This window comes from Mus musculus, chromosome 8, assembly GCF_000001635.26.
Source record: "Mus musculus strain C57BL/6J chromosome 8, GRCm38.p6 C57BL/6J".
Taxonomy (NCBI): Eukaryota; Metazoa; Chordata; class Mammalia; order Rodentia; family Muridae; genus Mus; species Mus musculus.
The window spans coordinates 95,802,324-95,821,728 of NC_000074.6; the positions used below are offsets into that span (position 1 = coordinate 95,802,324).

Sequence of the window (19,405 nt, forward strand, 5' to 3'; positions counted from 1 at the left end):
CCCTTGAGGTTGTCCTCTGACAGCCACACTAATGCCAAGGCCATTTGTGCCTGCATTCACACAATCTATGTTGTGTTCTTCAAAGTAGCATCAATCACTCAACATCTCCTGTAACAAGGTGACCATCACCTACCACACAAAGTTCTGTGTCTGAGGCAGGCTTTCACTTTCAACTTTCACGTTGCTCTACTACTCAAGATATCAGTCTCAGCTGGGCGTGGTGGCACACGCCTTTAATCCCAGCACTCGGGAGGCAGAGGCAGGCGGATTTCTGAGTTCAAGGCCAGCCTAGTCTACAGAGCGAGTTCCAGGACAGACAGAGCTACACAGAGAAACCCTGTCTCAAAACAAACAAACAGATAGTACAGTCTCAGCCTCCTTGGTGAATGGACTACAATGACAACCAGCGTTGCCCTACAGTTTATTGTCTAATTAACCTTAACCCAATCTCTAGGAATTGCATTTTAACAAGTATAACAAAATCAAACCACATTCTAGAAGTTGAGCTTTCCACATGAAAGACTGAAATGTTTTGTTTTTGATTTTTGAAGATAGGATCTTAATATGGAGATCCTATAAGAAGAAGATCCTCATCTTACTATGGAAATCTGGTTTTCCAAGATAGGATGTTACTATGAGCTCTCCTGACTTAGCTTGAAATTTAATTGTTTTATGTGTGTATAACCCATGCCACAGCAAATATGTGAAGATCAATGGACAACTTTGCTCCCAACTTTCCCCAGTGAACCATCTCCAAGTCCTGGAAATTAACTTTTTTTTTTTTTTTTTGGTTTTGGTTTTTCGAGACAGGGTTTCTCTGTGTAGCCCTGGCTGTCCTGGAACTCACTTTGTAGACCAGGCTGGCCTTGAACTCAGAAATCCGCCTGCCCCTGCCTCCTAAATGCTGGGATTAAAGGCGTGCGCCACCACGCCCGGCTGGAAATTATTTTCTTAAACCTACACTGTCCTACCCTTCCAGAGGCTGCTTGCAGAAACCCTAACACAAGATCTCAGATTAATTACTACCTTCTCAAAAAAGTACTTTTCAACGAATGACTTTTATTTGTTTTGATATATTCTTACATATAAATATTAACATAAAAAACTAGGCACAGTGAAGGTCATTTTGGCCTTTGAAACATGCTTAAGAACCTTGAGCCAGCCCAATCTGGTGGCTAGCACCCTTTATCCCAACACCTGAGAGCTGGGGCACTGTGAGATCCAGGCCAGTACTTTCTACTGCTAGTGCAATACATAGTGAGACCCCACCTCAAGATAAAAACATTGAGGTGCCTGGATGGGAAAAGACTGATAACTTGAGTTCATTTCTCAGGACCCACCAGATGAGAAGAACTGACTCCTACAAAGATGTCTTCTGGCTTCCAAACCCACACATGTAATAAAACTGAACCACCAGAAAAGCACTGTTGGGCTCCCTATAAACGACACCTTAACATAATATTCCCTGGGAGCTGGGACTGTTGTTTGGCAGCAGAAGATTCCCTGGTATATGCTAGATCCCAGATACCACGCCCAGAACCACAGAACAAAAACCTTACTGGGATTTCACTTTGAAACAGGAAAACTTACTCAGTGTCATTTAAGAAGTGTACAGCTAATTCCTTTTTTCCTTTGAGACAGGGTCTCCTGAACCAAGGCTAATTGTGAGTTGAAGCTGGCCTTGAACTCCCCATCGTCCTGCCTGAGCCTCAGTGCTGGAGCTATAGGCCTGAGTCACTAGGCCCCATCGTTTAAGTTAATTCTTTATCTTTTTTTCTTCTTAGGATTTGGTGATTAAGGCAAGAAGGCATACTTATATACACATATATCTTTTATTAAAAATATACCAAAACATGCCAGGTGGCGGCAAACCTTTAATCCCAGAGCTTTGGGGGAAGAAGCAGGAGGATCTCTAAGTTCAAGGCCTGCCTGGTATACAAACTGAGCCAGTTCCAGGACAGCAAGGTCTACACAGAGAAATTCTGCCTATAAATCAATCAATCAATCAATCAATCAATCAAAACAAGTAAGTAATAAATAGACCCAAAACAGAAGTGATGGCCACTGGGGCTGGAGATGGCTCAGAGGTTAAGAGCACTGACTGCTCTTCCAAAGGTCCTGAGTTCAAATCCCAGCAACCACATGGTGGTTCACAACTACCTGTAATGAGATCTGATGCCCTCTTCTGGTGCAGCTGAAGACAGCTACAGTGTACTTACATATCATAAATAAAATAAAATCTTTAAAAAAAAAAAAGTGATGGCCACATTTGGGAAGCGGGGCAGCAGGACAAGTCCAAGATTAGCTTGTGCTTCACAATGAGTACTTGGGGTGGGGAGAGTGCCAACAAGGAGCAAAACACACAGCTCAGGGGTAGAGAGCATTTGCCTCAAATGTTAAGGTCTTGTGTTCAGCCCCAACAACACATACAGAGTGTGTGTGTGTGTCAGCAAACACGCCATTTCAAAAGGGCAAATACTATTTTGGTTAATTCAAGAAGCATCAAATGGGGACAAGTGCAGTGCACTAGTAGGTAGAGGCACCTGCCACCGAGTCTGACTGCCTGCGGTCTATGCTTGGGACCAAAACAGTAGGAGAGAACCCACTCTTCAAAGTTGTCCTCTACCCTTGATGAGTACTGTGGGATGTACTCACCATACCAACATAAATCCACTCACACACGATAAATGTGCTTTAAAGAGACAGAACAGGGTTATGTGGTGAAGAGTCTATAAGTATCTACAATCTAACACTGCCCTACTGTCACTTAGTGATCTGAGACAGGACTCTGAACTTGAGGCTACCCTAACTACAAGCCAACCCAACCATAATCCCACTTCCACAGAACCCAACTCCCTCTGCTGAACTCTTCAACACACGGTACTCATACATATGAACAACACACACACAAATAATAAAATAAAGTCACCAAGAATATAAAGCCAACTTCTAAGACTATAATTGTTAAGGGCCTCAAGATGGCTCAAAAGGTAAGAGCATTTGTCACACAAGCATGAGGACCTGAGATCCATCCTTTACATTTCACTAAGCGTCAAAATACTGACTCCTCATATTCTTAGACCTCTCCTCGCATGAGCTATGGCACAAGAATGCTAAACTCACTCACTCGTGTGTGTGTGTGTGTGTGTGTGTGTGTGTGTGTGTTATTCAACAAATTTTAATCTTGGGTTTAAAAAAATACTTTCAGGTATTAGTGACTAGGATCCTCCCCACTCAGCCTTTGTTTTTTCCCACTGTTTTTGTTGCTGAGACAAGGCTTTCACATGTAGCCCAGGCTGTAAAGAAATCACAATGAGCTTCATGCCCCATTCTGTACTGCTGGGATTACAAGCAGCCAGTGTCACCACACCCGGCTAAAGGTCAGATTTGTGTGTGTGTATGTGTGTGCCTCGATTCTAGACTTGCTTCCACTAAACAAACAGCCAGGACCAGGTGAAAAAGAACCAAATTCCCAAGTCAGACCCTCTGCCTGCAAAAAGAACCTTTACTAACATCCTGCCTGCCATTCAGGCCAAGGCCCTGCTTGCTATCATCAGGTCTTCCTGCCATGGGACAACCATCTGTAATGTCCTCACACAGCACTGAAAACAGGTCCCATTTCTACCTCCACCATTTTCACACATGTATACTACTTTTCCAAAGAGAGGTCAGGAGGGAAATGCTGGTATTTTCTCTAATAAGCAGTACACCCACTCAATTATTGGCTGATTGTTGTTGGGTTCCCCCCCCTCTCCATTGTAATCACAAGGGACCGAACTGCAACAAAACCGGAAAACTCAAGTACTGTTACTCGGTTTTGAATAGAGAGGAAAAAGAAGTATATAGGCCCCAAAGAAACTCGACATCTGGGGCTAGAGCTCACTGATACAAGGCCTGCCTGGATTAAATGTCCACGGAAGGTGGGACTGTAATATTTGTCGAGGTGACTTCTGGGGAACGTTTACCTCTCATGAAGCTTAATTTTCCATACAACACTTTGAAAAGCACTTCTTTTCAAAACCTACAAAGCACTCCTCCTGCAAGTAATGTCTGTGAGCACAGGTGGGTGAGCTCCCTCCCGGACCTGGTGGCATGGCCAAATGTGTTTGCTTATTAGCCTTAGGCTTAACCTAAGATCTCTCCAAGATCTGCACCAAATCAAGACCCACAAGCATTCTGCTCACTGGTGGGCATCTGCCGGTAGTTGCCGGTTGGAGGGTTGGGGGCGTTGGGACAGGCAGAACCAACACTACCAACCGCACAGGGACCTAGGTGACTTAAGTTGGGGGGCTATCGACTTGTTAGAAAGTGCGAGCGCCGGGGCGCGCGAGTGGAACAAAAAACCTGTAGCGAGAAGGGTAACACGGAAGTGCTCACTCCCGCCCGCCCGCCCCTCCCACCGCCAAGCAGCCAAAAGCGAGGGGCTTGACAACGTGCTGGGGGGCGCAGGAGGGGAGGGAGTCCCCGGAAAGCGCTACGAATCGGCAGCAACTCCAAACCCGCCCCCTGGCCCGCCCGCCCAGCGAGGAACCTAGGTAGGCCGCGGGCGCCCGCGCCCATAGCCCCCCATCCGGGAGCCCGGGAGGAAAGGGACAGTTGAGGAGCTCGTGCGCTCCGAGGAGGCTGCAGCCCTGCGCGCGCGGCGAGCCGAGGCCCTGGGATCCGAACTGCCACCTCCGCCGCCGCCATCCTCGAAGCCTCCAGGCAAGGCCTCCAGGCCGAGCCGCTCCGGAGCTGCTCACCCGCGCCCGGGCGCTCCGAATCCAGGAACGTGAGCCCCCGGTCTCCCTTCTCCAAGAGAGCAAAGCCGCCGCGAGCGGGCCGAGTCCGTCCCCTCCCGCCTTGGCTCCACGTCTCCGGCTCGCCTGCCCGAGTCCCGACGCCCCGGGAAAAGGCTTCCAGGGTCCCCAGTCCACCCCACCCCCGGTACCGCTCCCACCCGGACCCGCGTCCCGAGCTTGACACTCCCAGCCTCCGCCACCTCCAACCGCAGCCCCAGCCCGCCTCACCTCAGTCGGCTCCCGCAGCGCTGGACACAGGAAACTCCTGGGTCCTCGACTCCGGCTCTCCTCGACCCCCCTCTTCGGTTAACTCCGCTTGTTTTCTCGACAAAATGGCGCCCGAGGTCGCGCGCTCACGTCGCGGCCTTTCCCCTCCCAGTTCCCATTTCACCATTCGCTGCCCGCTTTGGCGGAGGGATGGCCCTAGCGCCCAGCCAATGGCCGCGCGCTGACCGCAACGGCGGTCCAATCGCCGATGGGTACCCGCGGATTTAAACCAATCACACACTAATCACTCGCAGAAGTCGAGGAAGAAACCAGGCTCCTGCTAGCAACCACCAATCCAGACTCCTAGTTTGCGGGGCTCAGGCCAATTGCCGCTCATCAGCCCTGGGACTGGGTCCGAGTCTGGGCGCCTGCGCACCCGGGTGTAAGCCAATGGTTAGACGTTGGGAACTTCGATTTGGGACTCGAAGACATAAGCCTTCGAGGTGTTCGACCTATGGGGACTGGCTGGTCATTGCCTCCGGGAAACAAAAAAATACGGAAGGGAGCTCGTTAATGCATTGCCACCCTGCGCACAAACTACTCTAACTTAGAGACAGGGTGATGCTCGTCTACTTTCCTTCGTCTTTCGAAATGTCACGGTCCGAGAGGCTGTGCGGGTTCCCAGCGGAAGCATTGTCCACCCCTCGGATCTCTTTAGCAAGGAGCACCAGTCATCAGAAGGCGTCAGACGCGGGGCAAAGTTGAGGTCCTTTGCATCCTGGGTTATGTAGTCGCACGCCCCGCCTATTCCTGTCGCAAAAGTAACGTGGTCTCTTCCATCACTGTCTGCGCCCTAGAGCAGCAATGCATGCTGGAGAATGTAGTCTCCCAGATGCCCACCTAATCCTGGCTCTTTTAAAGTTTGTTTTCCATTTGTCTTTTGAAGCAGGGACGCTTTGCAGAGATATAGAAACAGAAGTTCTCCTCCTGCTCTTGGCTATTCTCAAGGATGCCAATGCCTTTTGCTTCTTGGATAAAAGGCTACGTTATCCACTGTGTCCTCCTATCTTTTAGACTTTTTGTTTGAGTTTTGAAACAAGGTCTCTTTCAGTTAACCCAACTGTAGTCCAGGCTGGCCTGAAACATACTAAGAAGCATAAATTGACCTTGAGCTCCTTGCAATCTTCCAAAATACTGAGATGATAATAGACGTAACCTCTCATACCAGTACTATTTGAACTTTAAAGAGATGTGTTAAAGACTTTTATTACTTATTTTACGTGTACAGGCGTTTGCTTGCATGTAAATCTATGCACCATGCATGTACAATGTCCTCAGAGGTCAGAAGAGGATGCCCGTCCCTCTGGAAGTGAACGGTTGTGAGCCACTGGGTGGGTCCTCTGGAAAAGCAGCCAGCTCTTGTAATCTCTGTGCCATCTTTCCAACCCCTAGATGAAAAAAAAAAAGTGTCTGAGTGCTTGCCTATATATATGTTCACCTAGAGAGTGTGGACCTGGTACCCAGGAAGGCATTGGATGCCCCGGGACTGAGATGAGAGTCTCAGCAGTAAAGTTGTAAGCTGCTCTATGAGTGCTGGAAACCCACCCCTGCACCTCTGCAAAAACAGCTCCTCTCCAGCCCCCATCTTGAACTTTTTTTATCAATGTTTTATTTGTGCAATTTAGCAATATGGGGGTTGTTTCGTTTTGTGGGTTTTGTTTTCTTTTGTTGTTAAAGAAGAAGAGAGACAAAGATGAACTGAGACTGTTCTGGAGAAGGGGGAGGGGGACATACAAGTCAACTACCCAAGATCAATTCTGTAATTCTACAACCAGTTTAGTTCAAGCTTCAATTGCCCCCAAACTGAAGGTAAGCTGAAATAAAGCTGATATAAACGGGGCCTCCTAGAGGAGATTCTTAAGCTCACTGCCCATCTCTCCTCGGAGGTTATACATCACTACTAAAATCTGACAGCCATAAAAACTGAGCCAGGATTTTCACAATGCCCTAAAGGTCAAAGTCCTTTGACTGTGTATCTAGGCTGGGTGGTTCTTGTCTTTCCTAAAATGGCTGAGAAGACCTTCATAAAGGATCTAGAAGGGTCACCTTCTAACTCAGCAATTACGAATGTTTGCTTTCAAACATCCTTAAGAACAGGATGTCCTAACGAGCAGACGAGCTCACCTGGCTGATTCTCAGCCTTCTTCCCACCCTCCCTGTCCGACTTTCACAAAATATCCCGGGGCTAAAGTAAAATACAACAGAAGAACTTGGTGTTAAAAGTAAAAAAAAAAAAAAAAAATTTCTTAAAAATTTAAAAGGTTTATTTATTTTATGTATATGGAAGTGTAGCTGTCTTCAGACACACCAGAAAAGGTGCACCCAATCCCATTACAGATGGTTGTAAGCTAACATGTGGTTGCTGGGACTTGAACTCAGGACCCCTAGAAAAGCAGTCAGTGCTCTTAACTGCTGACAGTTGATGGCTCCTGGCGTATATAGAGAGTTTTATAAGTTCACTGTGCTCCAGTGAATGCCCCCTCATCCGTGAGTACGCAGGCAGATCAAATTGGTCTCAAAAAAAAAAAAAAAGAAAGAAAAAAGCAGGCAGACAGAGTGTCTCATACCTCATGACCTGAGCTCAGCACTCACATTTAAGACATTTAAGCAGAAGCAGTCAGATCTCTGTGAGTTCAACCAGCCTGGTTCCAGGACATCCAGAGCTACATAGTGAGACCCTATCTCAAAGGTGGTAGAGGGGAGAGACAGACAGACAGAGGGGACAACAATGACACACACAGGCTAACATCTGGGCAGGGGCCTAAGAGGTGGGATAAATATGATAAAAATACATTAAATACATGTATGGTATTCTCAAAGAAGTAACTGCAATATTGTGTTGGTTTTTTTTTTTTTAAGCCCTCTGAAACAACCAGAAACCCACTTCCTACCTGGACTATATCACTAGCTTCCTGAGTTACGCTGGGTGAGTTACTTCCCCTCCCCAGAGGGGAGTCAGCACAGAGCCTCTAGTGCTAGTCAAGTGCCCTGGCCCATTTATTTGTTCTTTTGTTTGCTTCTTGCATAGCTCTGCTGTGTTGCCTGGGTGGAACTCAAATTCTCAGCTCTACCTCAGCTTCTCAAGTGCCCGGAATCTAGGCACAGAGATAGAGGGTATACTTGCTAGCCAAGATCTGTAGCACTGAGTTCCAACACGGCCCTGTCTTTGTTTTTAATCAGCCAACTTGTTCTAAAAATACTATGTAATCTCATCCACACTTTATGTCCCAGTGAGGTAGGGGCTGAGTTAGTCACTGTTTTTTCTGGATCATAAAACTGAGGCTTGTAGTAGAGCTCTTGTTTTGTATGCCAGCAATAACAAGCTAAATTTAATTTTGGTTTGCCAGGTTGTTTGTTTGTTTGTTTGTTGAGCTGAGGACTGAATCCATTGCCTTGCTTCTTAGTCCTATGCTCTACCACCGAGCAAAATCCCCGAACTCTTTCATGTTTTAAAGACTTAATTTTATGATTGTGAGTGTTGTGCCTGTGTGTTTGGATATGTACCATTGCATGCCTGGTGCTCAAAGAGCCAGAAGAGAGCTCTTGTGGGTACCAGAAGAAGGTGTCAGGTACCTCAACCCAGAACTGGAGTTACTCTGTGTGGGTGCTTGTTACCCAGGTCTCTTGGGAGCAGCAAGTGCTCTTACCTGCTGAGCACTGGGTCCTGGTTGTTTGTTTGTTTGTTTGTTTGTTTGTTTGTTTAAATACAGTCTAATGTAGTCCAGGGCGGCCTTACTTTTTAACAGAGGCTGGCCGTGAACTCCTGATATCCCTTTCTCATGTGCCAGCAATAAATGGAAAGGTAAAGAAGTTAACCTCCTGGCCAAAATCCAATTCTGATCAATGACAAAGAATTAAAGCACAAGTTTTGTGTGGCTCGCTTTTAAAACCCCAGGGGCTGTGGAAGGAACACATGATTCCTCCGAGTAAAGATGCCCAATAGTCCCCATTAACCTGAAACTCCAAGAGACTTTGGAAACTGGGGACAGCATTACCATTGGCTAAGGGAGCTGCCACATTGGGGAAGGTGGCAAAGAAATGAACCACAACCAGAAAAAGCTGCCCCTGAACTCTAGGCTCCAGCTGGGAGAGGAGCGGCCTAACTTTAGGGTAGGGGCATCTGGAAGCTGAGCATTTGGAGGGCTGCCTTCTTTGTGAGCAGTCAAGCAAGGGGGGGAATGGACAAGGTGTGTGGGCTGTCACAGTGACCTGGGAGAAAGCTGTTTCTGTGGTATGAGGGGCCAACAGACAGAGCTAAGTGAGTCTTGGAAAGGGGAAGATAGCAAGAGCTGGAAGAAAGAGGAGTTCCAGAGAGATCCACACGTGTTTAAATGTGCTTAGCTTTTAGAAAAAAATTATCTGTAGACTAGGGATTGACGTGAGTCCTGGGTTCAGTTCCTCTCATCCATCTGTAGGTGCTGGGAGGGGCTCAGCCTTAGAGAGCTGGAGGAACAATGCATTCCTCCTTGTTCTTTGATCATCCTGGGCCCTCCTCCTCTTGACATTTCTTTCCTGGTGTGGAATGCTTTTGGGAGATTACCCACTTTGAGCACCCCATATCCCAGCTGATAACCACTGTAAGAATGAAAGGCTGTGACACACCACCCTGTCAACTGGACACAGCCTAGATCAGATTGGCCTGTAGACATGTCTGTGGGAGGTTTTCTTCATTGTTGATGGAGGGCCCATGTCACTGTGTGGCATCATTCCTGGTGCAGGTGGTCCTGGCCTATGTAAGAAAACCTAACCATGAGCTTGTGGTCCAACTACCTAGCAGCATCCCCCATGGTTCCTGCTACAGTTCTTTGGCTGTGAGTTCCTTGCTTAAAGGAAATGCTACATGGAAGAGCAAGCTATCATCAGTTTCCTGCTTGAATTCTTACCTTGAGTGCCCTCAATAATGACTGTGACTTAAAGTATCAGCTAGATACATCTTTTCCTCAGTTGCTTTTGGGTCCAAGCATTTTATCACAGCAACATAAAGAAAACTAGAACACACCACAATGTCACCCACACACCACAGTGTCACCCTCGCTCCCCAGAAAGACTTGCCTTTTCCCTTCTCTGTTGATATAGGGAATCCAAATACCTGTTTCCTCCAAGAAATTGCAAGCCAGGTCAGCATCTTCCTGCAAACAAAAAAGCCCAGAGGTCACGCTGCAGCAGCCCGTATTGTCCAGTATGGACTCAGGGAAACTGGTAGTCCTGGGGTCTTTTTCAATCCTGCCTTCAATCAGCCAAAAGTGGCCCTTTGCTGAGCCTGTCCCACTCCCAGGGTCACAACTGCTCAACACTCACCCTGGATCAGAAGACCCTCACCTCCGTTGTCTCTTCATCTGAGCATGGGTCTCTCCTCCTCCTCTTCCTCCCCTCCTCCTCCTCCTCCCCCTCCTCCTCCTCCTCCTTCTTGTTTAAGTTTTTTTTTTTTTTTTTTTTTTTTTTTTTTGGTTTTTCGAGACAAGGTTTCTCTGTATAGCCCTGGCTGTCCTGGAACTCACTCTGTAGACCAGGCTGGCCTCGAACTCAGAAATCCGCCTGCCTCTGCCTCCCCAGTGCTGGGACTAAAGGCGTGCGCCACCACGCCCGGCTTTAAGTTTTTTTTTTTTTTTTTTTTTTTTAATTTTATGTATGTGTGTATACTGTAGCTGTACAGATGGTTGTGAGCCTTCATGTGGTTGTTGGGAATTGAATTTTGAGGACCTCTGCTCGCTCCGGTTGGCCCTGCTCACTCCTCACTCAGGTCAACTCCGCTTACTCAATCCCTGCTAGCTCCAGCCCAAAGATGTATTTATTATTATACATAAATACACTGGTGCTGACTTCAGATGCAACAGTAAAGGGTGTCAGATCTCATTACGGTGGTTGTGAGCCACCCATGTAGTTGCTGGGATTTGAACTCAGGACCTTCGGAAGAGCAGTCAGTGCTCTTACCCATTGAGCCATTTTGCCAGCCCCGATCTCTCTCTCTGCTTGAGACAAGGTCTCCCTATGTAACCCTGTGCCTGGCTCATCTTTGTAAGTTATTTTAAAATTTTATTTGGTGTATGTGCGTGCATGTCAAGGTCTGAGAACAACTTTCTATAGTTGGATCTCTCTCTCTCCTTACACTTGGTTGAGGGAGGAGCTCTCGTTTCTACCCCTCTGCGTGCTGCAACCTCTCTGGCCCCGGAGTTCCCAGGTGATTTTCCTGTCTTAGAGATGGGAGCCACTTCACCCAGCTTTTTGTGGGTTCCAAGGATTGAATTCAGGTTGCCTTTCTTGATTGGCAAGAACTTTTGCACAGTGAGCCGCTTGCACCTGTGAGGGAGGCCTAGGTGGAGAGGAGCCATGAGGGATTCCCCTTGAGGACACAGATGAAGAAGGAGGCCTGGGCACGACCAAGATGTCAGGTCATGGGACACGTAGCTGGAAAGTAGGCTGGGAAATAGGCCAGGCCAGGATACAGTTGGGTTAGAAGAGCTTAGTATATGCCCAGCTATAGTACATGGAGCTTATTAATAAATATACCAGGTCTCCGTGTCATTATTTCAGAACAAGGGCAGGCGTAGAAAAGCCCTGAAGTTTTTTTCTTTCTTTTTTTTTTTTTTACAGCACTGGCTGTCCTGGAACTCTCTATGGAGACCAGGTTAGCCTCAAACTCATGGTTCCGCCTGCCTCTGCCTGCTGGGTTGTGGGATTAAAGACCTGTGCCACCATGCCCCCAGCTTTGCTAGCCTCTTCTCTCTGAAAATAGTCTCCTGCTTTCACGAGAGCATATTCATTACCCTCACTTTTCCCCTCCCTGCTCCTCAAGACCTACCTCTTCAGCCACTCTCATTGCCCTATTGATTTATTTGCATGTGTGTAAAATATGTGTATGTGTGTGCTTGTGCATATGTGTGTAGAGAAGATGGAGTTTAATGTCAGATGGTCCACTCTGTTGCTCTTCACTTTTTATCCTTGTTGTTGTTTTTGAGAACAGGGTCTTTCACTGAACCCATAGCTCACAGACTGGCTTGACTAGATGGCCAACTTAGCTCTTGACGTGTGTTTGTTTCTACCCCTCGGTCCCTAGCACAAGGATCACAGGCACACACCACTGCACACATGTAGGTGCTGGGGATCAGGACACAGAGCTTCATGCTTGCATGACAAGTGCATTCCTGACTGAGCCACCTGCAGCCCTTCCTAGTCTTCCTTTCTACTTTCATGTCACACACTCACTAACGTCTAAATCTAGTTTTCATGTAGAAGAGAAAACATGCAATACAGCTCTCTGAGAGTTTGGCTTATTTCACTTAACGTAATGCTCTCCATCCAGGTTCATCACTTTCCTCTGGATGTGGGTTTTTGTTTGTTTGTTTGTTTTGGTTTTTTCGAGACAGGGTTTCTCTGTATAGCCCTGGCTGTCCTGGAACTCACTCTGTAGACCAGGCTGACCTCCAACTCAGAAATCCGCCTGCCTCTGCCTCCCAAGTGCTGGGATTAAAGGCTTACGCCACCACTACCTGGCTGGATGTGATAATTTAATTCTTTTTTTTTTTTTTTTTTTTTTTTTTTTTTGGTATTTTCGAGACAGGGTTTCTCTGTGTAACCCTGGCTGTCCTGGAACTCACTCTGTAGACCAGGCTGGCCTTGAACTCAGAAATCCGCCTGCCTCTGCCTCCCAAGTGCTGGGATTAAAGGATTAAAGGTGTGCGCCACCACCGCCCGGCTCTTTTTTTTTTTTTAATAGTCAACTGAAATTCCCTTGTATAAAGCAAAAACAAATGAACAAAACTTCCATGTATATGTACATGTATATATATGCGTATGTGTGTAAGTATGCATATGTGTATGTATATGATATATTCTTCTTCTTCTTCTTCTTTTTTTTTTTTTTGTTTTTTTTGAGACAGGGTTTCTCTGTATAGCCCAGGCTGTCCTGGAACTCACTTTGTAGACCAGGCTGGCCTCGAACTCAGAAATCTGCCTGCCTCTGCCTCCCAAGTGCTGGGATTAAAGGTGTGCGCCACCATGCCCGGCATGATATATTCTGTTACCTGTTCTTTACTCACTTGTGGACCAATGGACATCTGGGCTGACCCCTTTTCTTGGCTACTGTGCAAAATGCAGCAATAAACATGGAAGTGCAAATATCTCTATGCTGTTCTGACATAGAATACTTGGTCTGGGCATAGTAGCACACGCCTTTAATCCCAACACTCAAGAGGCAGAGGCAGGTGGATCTCTGTTAGTTTGAGGCCAACCTGGTGTACAGAGTGTTTCAGGACAGCCAGGGACACCCTGTCTCAAATGAACATTTATTGACCATCTGTATGTCTTCCTTTGAGAACTGTCTCTTCATTGGTCTAGTTAGTGATTGGGTAGTTTAACTTTAGTATTTAAGTTTTAGAGTTCTTTGCAGATTCTAGGTATTAATCTGTCAGATATATAGTCGACAAAGGTTTTTCTCCCATTCAGTAGGCTTTTCATTCTGATGATGGTTTCCTATACCATGCAAAAAGAGCTTTTATTTTCATGCCACCCAATTCATCAGTTCTTAGGCCTATTTCACCAGATTTGGAGTCCTTTTCAGAAATCCTTGCATATGTTTGTATCTTTTTGTGATGTAGTTAACCAGTGAGTTTAATTAAGGTTACTCAGGGGGTATAGGTAAAATTATTTATAGAAGCTTGAGCAACTGAAATAAGAGTATAACATATACTATACTATAATCATATGATATATTAATTATATAATTGTATAATAGTACCACTGAAGAAAATGTCTTTCCCCCAACAACCGTTGGCTCCCTATGGATCTTCAGGGAAGGGTGGGGCTTTGTTAGTCCCTCACCCTTAGCAACTGTGGTTGCTAAGGTTTAGGAGTGGCCTTACTGGAGGAAGTGTGTTGCCTGAGGGTGGACTTTGAAGTTTCAAAAACCCAAGCCGCCAGCCATAGGAGCTAGCACCTCTCTCTCTCTCTCTCTCTCTCTCTCTCTCTCTCTCTCTCTCTCTCTCTCTCTCTGCCTACAGAGTAGCTCTCAGCGACTGCTCCAGTGCAGTGAAGCTGCGGCGCTCCCCCCTGCCTTGATGATACTAAACCTCTGAAACTGTAAGCAAGGCCCCAATGAAATGTTTTCTTGTATAAGCATGACCATGGTCACGGTGTCTTCTCACAGCAATAAAGCAGTACCTACAGCCCTCAGGAAAGGTCCCATGAGCCCTGCCTCCTTCCAGGACAGGATGCTAATGAGCTCTATCCCCTCCCCCATTTTTATTTTATGTGTGTGGATGTTGTGCTTGCTTGTGTGTTTGTACAGCCAGCTCCTCTGAGGTATCACTATTGTGAAAACACCCTGAAGTTTTTACTTTTATTTACTTGTTATAAATCAAATCCACCCTGCTCATCCTAAAACTAGAAGCAGCTGCTCTACAAAGTGAGTTCCAGATCATCTAGGGCTGTTACCCAGAAAAAAACAAAAATAAATAAATAAAAATAGAATCAGAGCCAAGCATGGTGGTACATACATGTAATCTTAACCCTTGGGAGGCTGAGACAAGGCAGAGGCCAGGCTCGGTTGCTCGAACTAAGTTCAAGGTCACAAGGTAAGAGGCCACCAACCCAACTGAAGTGTCTGGATGTCTTTGCTTTTTATTCTAGTGCAGATGGTCACCGTGTCTTTACCCCCTCTACTTCACAATCATTCATGGTTGGCTAAGTTTAAAAAAAAAATCAGTGCAAAGCAAATGAAGGAAAGAGGAAGGGGTCAGCCATTCAATTCACCGAAGTTAGGGAAATGTGCCTGGGCTTTTGTGTGAACAAGGTTTTATCTGGTGGCCGGCAACAAGGGTTTACCTAGAAGTCTTCTAAGGTAAAGGGAATACAAAGATTTTAATTATTGGTTGTCAATGCAAGTTTTACAGTGTTTGATAGAAAACACTAAAATTTAATATTTCTTACAGGGCTACACCAGAACATGCTACCCTAAAACAGCAGAAACCAACCAACTAACCAAGCAAACACACAGCAACATTGGGGCTGGAGAGATGGCTCAGTGACACTGGCTTCTCTTCCTAAGGTCCCATGTTCCATTCCGTCCCGGCACCCACATGATAGATCACCGCTGTCTGTAACTCCAGTTCCAGAAGATTCCACAGCCTCTATGGGCACCAGGCATAAAAGTCACGCAGACACACATGAAGGCAAAACTCCATATACTTAAATGAAATATGACAAATACCTACAATAACAAAACACCCACCCCGACCAAACACACACATAAGAGCTAACCTAGTCACACAATGCTGAAGTTTGCAGGAATCCGCTGCTCCTTTCTCTCTGTCTCTGTCTCTCCTCAGAATCTGGGCTGGCCTTAACTTTGATATGTGGCATACAGGGATTTGGTGACACACCCACACTTGGTTCCTGTTACACTGGCTGCAGAGCCCAGGGCTTCCTTAGGCAAGCACTTCCTTAGGCAACCACCTGAGCTTCAGCCTCAGCCCAGGAGTCCCTTTTGTAATGAAATCAAAGCCAATTCAGTGAGCTACAGATTCCTGGCGGCTAGTGTTCAGATATGCACAGTTTTGGGGGAGGGGGGAGGAGCATCAAGACAGATGGATGGAGGAGTTGGGGACATCCTATCTCTCCTGGCAGAGTGAATGTTCCCTCTGATATGAAACAAGGCTCCTACCCTCCCTGTTGGACCAAGGCCTTTCTTTGACTGAAGCACAGTGGGAGTACCTGGAGTGGGGAGGTTACACTTCCCCTGTGTTTCTCCTCTCGAGGCCGCAGGTGACAGTTCCTGAGGCTGCAGGTGACAGTGCCTCCACTTCCCCATCCCTTCTCCTTCTTAAAAAAAAAAAGAAAGAAAGAAAGGAAGGAAGGAAGGAAGGAAGAAAAGACTCCAAACAATTGTATTACTATGTTTCTACTGATACTGACAATGCTAAGGTCCAGCTAAAAAAAACCCTGTGAGGGCTTGGGGAGGTGAAGTGTCTGCTGCACAAGAGTGAAGACCTAAATTTGGATCATGGCATCAAGGAGTACAGCACCGCCTCTGTCACTTCAGTGTGGAGGGGGTGGAGAGGGAACAGGAATGTCCCCAAGGATCCCTAGAGTTTACTAGCCAGCCAGTCTGACTGATGGGTGGAGCTTGGGTTCAATGGGAAGCCTGTCTAAAATAATATGCTTCAGAGTGAGAGAAGGTGCCTTGAACATGTGCATTTGGTCTCTCTCTCTCTCTCTCTCTCTCTCTCTCTCTCTCTCTCTCTCACACACACACACACACACACATCTATCTCTATAACACACTCAGATTTCTAGTTGCCTTAAAATAATTTTAATTCCATGGACACTTTTTAGGAATAACAAAAGATTTGGGTCAGTTCTTCTTATCTAGATTATACAAGGAAAAAAAATCAGTCAACAGCAACATTCTTGGTGTTTTATGTTTTATAATATAAGAACCCATTTTTTTCTTATAAAAACATTTATTTAGTCCAAGCATAGGACAGGATCATCTAGGAATGTCAGCTCCTTCCCCGTTCAGAGTTTGAAAGTGTAGGCCCACACCCTTGGGTTTGAGGAGACTACATAAGAAGGACCAGACCCCTCCCTACTTTTTTATTTTCCATGCTTTGAGGTAGGTTCCTGTCCAGGCTTCCACACAGGGTTTTCTATCTGAGATCACGCTCTTAGGCTACTTCCTCACTCATCACACATCGTCTCTGCATCCCCTTCCCTTAGCTTCTTTTACATTCAAGATTTGGGAGGCCATGTGGGGGGAGGGGTACACATGCTACAGCATGCATGTGGCCATCAGAGCACAGCTTTTATGGAGGATTCTCTCCTTCTCTCTTTACATAGGTTCCAGGGTTCAAACCCAGGCCAGCAGGCTTGAATAAGCACCTCTTTCTTACAGACTCAGCTTGCAGCCCTGAACTCTAAGCTCTTGATTAAATATTTAAGATGTCCTATAGTACAGTTCTCTGGCATTTACAACATTGGACAACATTCATATTTTGTCCATGAAAGTTAAGTGTGTAATATTACAAAGACTCCTATTGGAGTTTGTTTCTCTTCCTAATTATAAACTAAGAAATAGGGCAGGGGAGGACCTCGAGGGAAGGGCGCTTGCCACCAAGCCCGAGGAGCCTAAGTTTGAACTCAGGACCAAGGTGGAAGAAGAGAACCAACTCCCACCAAGTTGTCTTCTGACCTCCACATCTGCATAACAGCACACACCCCTTCCCCACCTCCCCCCATATACACGAAATAAATAAAGTAGAAGCTCTAACAAAGATGTAATAAATGTTTAAAATAGTTTGCCATCTCTATAAGACCTATAGAATCTCAGTTTCTCACAAATATCTTTTATTCTATCCTTATTTATATTTGACATATGAAAGGGGAAACTAAAGGAACACTATATTACAATCATATTTCTTTTTTTTTCCTTTTTTTTTTTTTTTCAAGACAGGCTTTCTCTGTGTAGTCCTGGCTGTCCTGGAACTCACTCTGTAAACCAGGCTGGCCTCGAACTCAGAAATCCACCGTATTTCTTTTTTTGATATTTATTTATTTATTTAATGTATGTGAGTACACTGTAGCTGTCTTCAGACGCACCAGAAGAGGGCACCTGATCCCATTACAGATGGTTGTGAGCCACCATGTGGTTGCTGGGATTTGAACTCAGGACCTCTGGAAGAGCAGTCAGTGCTCTTACCTGTTGAGCCATCTCTCCAGCTCCATTTTCCAATCTTTTAGAACAAATTCTAACCGTCTAAAACTACACAGAACTCAAGGTAATCTAGTCTTCTACCTGAGATAAGAACAAACTTCCCTTTTCCAATCTAACATAATTCCTGGTATTAAGGTAAATCTGAATTCATGTGATACAGTTTGTCAAACTTTTCCCTAAAATCTTAACCCATTTAAATTGTTTCATATATATATTTGGATATTATTTTAAAGACCTATGATGCATTTGTGGGGTTAAAAGGCCTATAATGGGTCCATGATACTACTCATTCTACAAAGCTAAGAAGTGCTTGTCTGTAGTGTGTACATGTTCCTGAATGAACAACATGAAATGATTCCAGAATCTACACACATACACAAATAGCATGTGTTCACAAGTTAATCTCACTTAAAGAAAACCTAGTCTTGGCCTGGAGAGATGGCTCAACAGTTAAGAGCACTGGCTGCTCTTCCAGAGACCCTGAGTTCAATTCCCAGCAACCACATGGTGACTCACAACCATCTGTCATTACACCCTCTTCTGGTGTGTCTGAAGACAGTGACAGTGGACTCAATTACATTAAATAAATAAATAAGTCTTTAAAAAAAGAAAAAGGAAAAAAAACCCAGTCTTCTCTTTGGAGGGGAAGCCTCAAAGCAATGCAATGTAGAACAGGTATCCGTGTATACAGGTATGTGATGGGTTTTCACTGCTCAACTTCATTTCTTGGTCTTTCCCACAAAACCAAAACCCAGACCCAAACCAAACAAACCAACCACCACCAAAAAGCTACTCATACCACTGCCTCCTTCCTGACTGTCTTTGACCCACATATCAAATGCACGCAGCAATAGCCAATAAAGTAGGGGCTAGAAGGATGGCTCAGAGCTTATGAGGCGCACTGAGTGTCCAGAGGACCTGGGTTCTGTTCCCAGCACCCACATCAGGTGGCTCACAACTGCCTGGAACTCTGGCACTCATAGTTTTGTGGATTTTTGTTTGTTTTTTTGTTTGTTTTGCTTGTGTGTTTTGTTTTGTTTTTGAGACAGTTTCTCTGTGTTGACCAGTCTGGCCTTGAGCTTAGAAAATCCACCTGCCTCTGCCTCCTGAGTGTTGAGATTAAAGGCATACGCCACCACTCATTGCTGATGTTTGGCTTCTCCAGGCACAAAATGGGATGCTTGACCAACTGGGGAACTGAAGGTTGCATGGGGGGTGGGTTAAAGGGAGAAGTTGGGGGGTCAGGGGGGAGCCACACACTTGCTAAGCACTTTGCAATACTGACAGTGGAGAACTTGAATGCTGGGAGCCAAAGTTACCTTGGGCTCTGTTGACCCTTCTGTAGGTGTTTATCTCCAACCTCTGATGTGACCCGATGGCCTCGTGACTAATGTTAAGTCCTTCTGGAATGGACAAACATACCTCTGCATCCCACCGGTTCAAAGGCTAAGAGTGTCATCAGATAACGTCTGTGGCCTAAAACAGAGATTTCCCTTCTTCACTGGAGTCAATCGACCTGATGCCCCCACCAGTGTATTTGGATGGAAGGTGCCTTGGTGTGTCATTTTCATGAAACTGTTACCGCATTGGATCATGGTGTTTGAGATAACCTGAGTCCATTAATAGACATCAACTATTCATATTTGGGCCC

The 19,405-nt window shown here is 45.9% G+C and overlaps 1 protein-coding gene and 1 long non-coding RNA gene across 11 annotated transcripts in view; one reads left to right on the forward strand and one right to left on the reverse strand.

Moving 5' to 3' along the window:
- Cnot1 (CCR4-NOT transcription complex, subunit 1) overlaps positions 1-5,790 on the reverse strand; it is an 89,183-nt gene extending 83,393 nt beyond the window's left edge. For 5 of the 10 annotated variants that reach the window (XR_003947260.1, XR_001778431.2, XM_006530870.2 and 2 more), the window contains exon 1: positions 5,010-5,790. The gene's annotated coding sequence lies outside the window, so the exon portion shown is untranslated. The remainder of the gene's footprint in view (positions 1-5,009) is intronic. The other 5 variants (NM_001205226.2, NM_001372351.1, NM_153164.4 and 2 more) reach the window with 1 other exon arrangement.
- Positions 4,507-19,405, forward strand: 4930513N10Rik (RIKEN cDNA 4930513N10 gene). The gene is made up of 4 exons (NR_015574.3): positions 4,507-6,857; positions 7,908-7,974; positions 14,045-14,123; positions 19,100-19,405. It is a non-coding gene; the product is annotated as an RIKEN cDNA 4930513N10 gene (long non-coding RNA).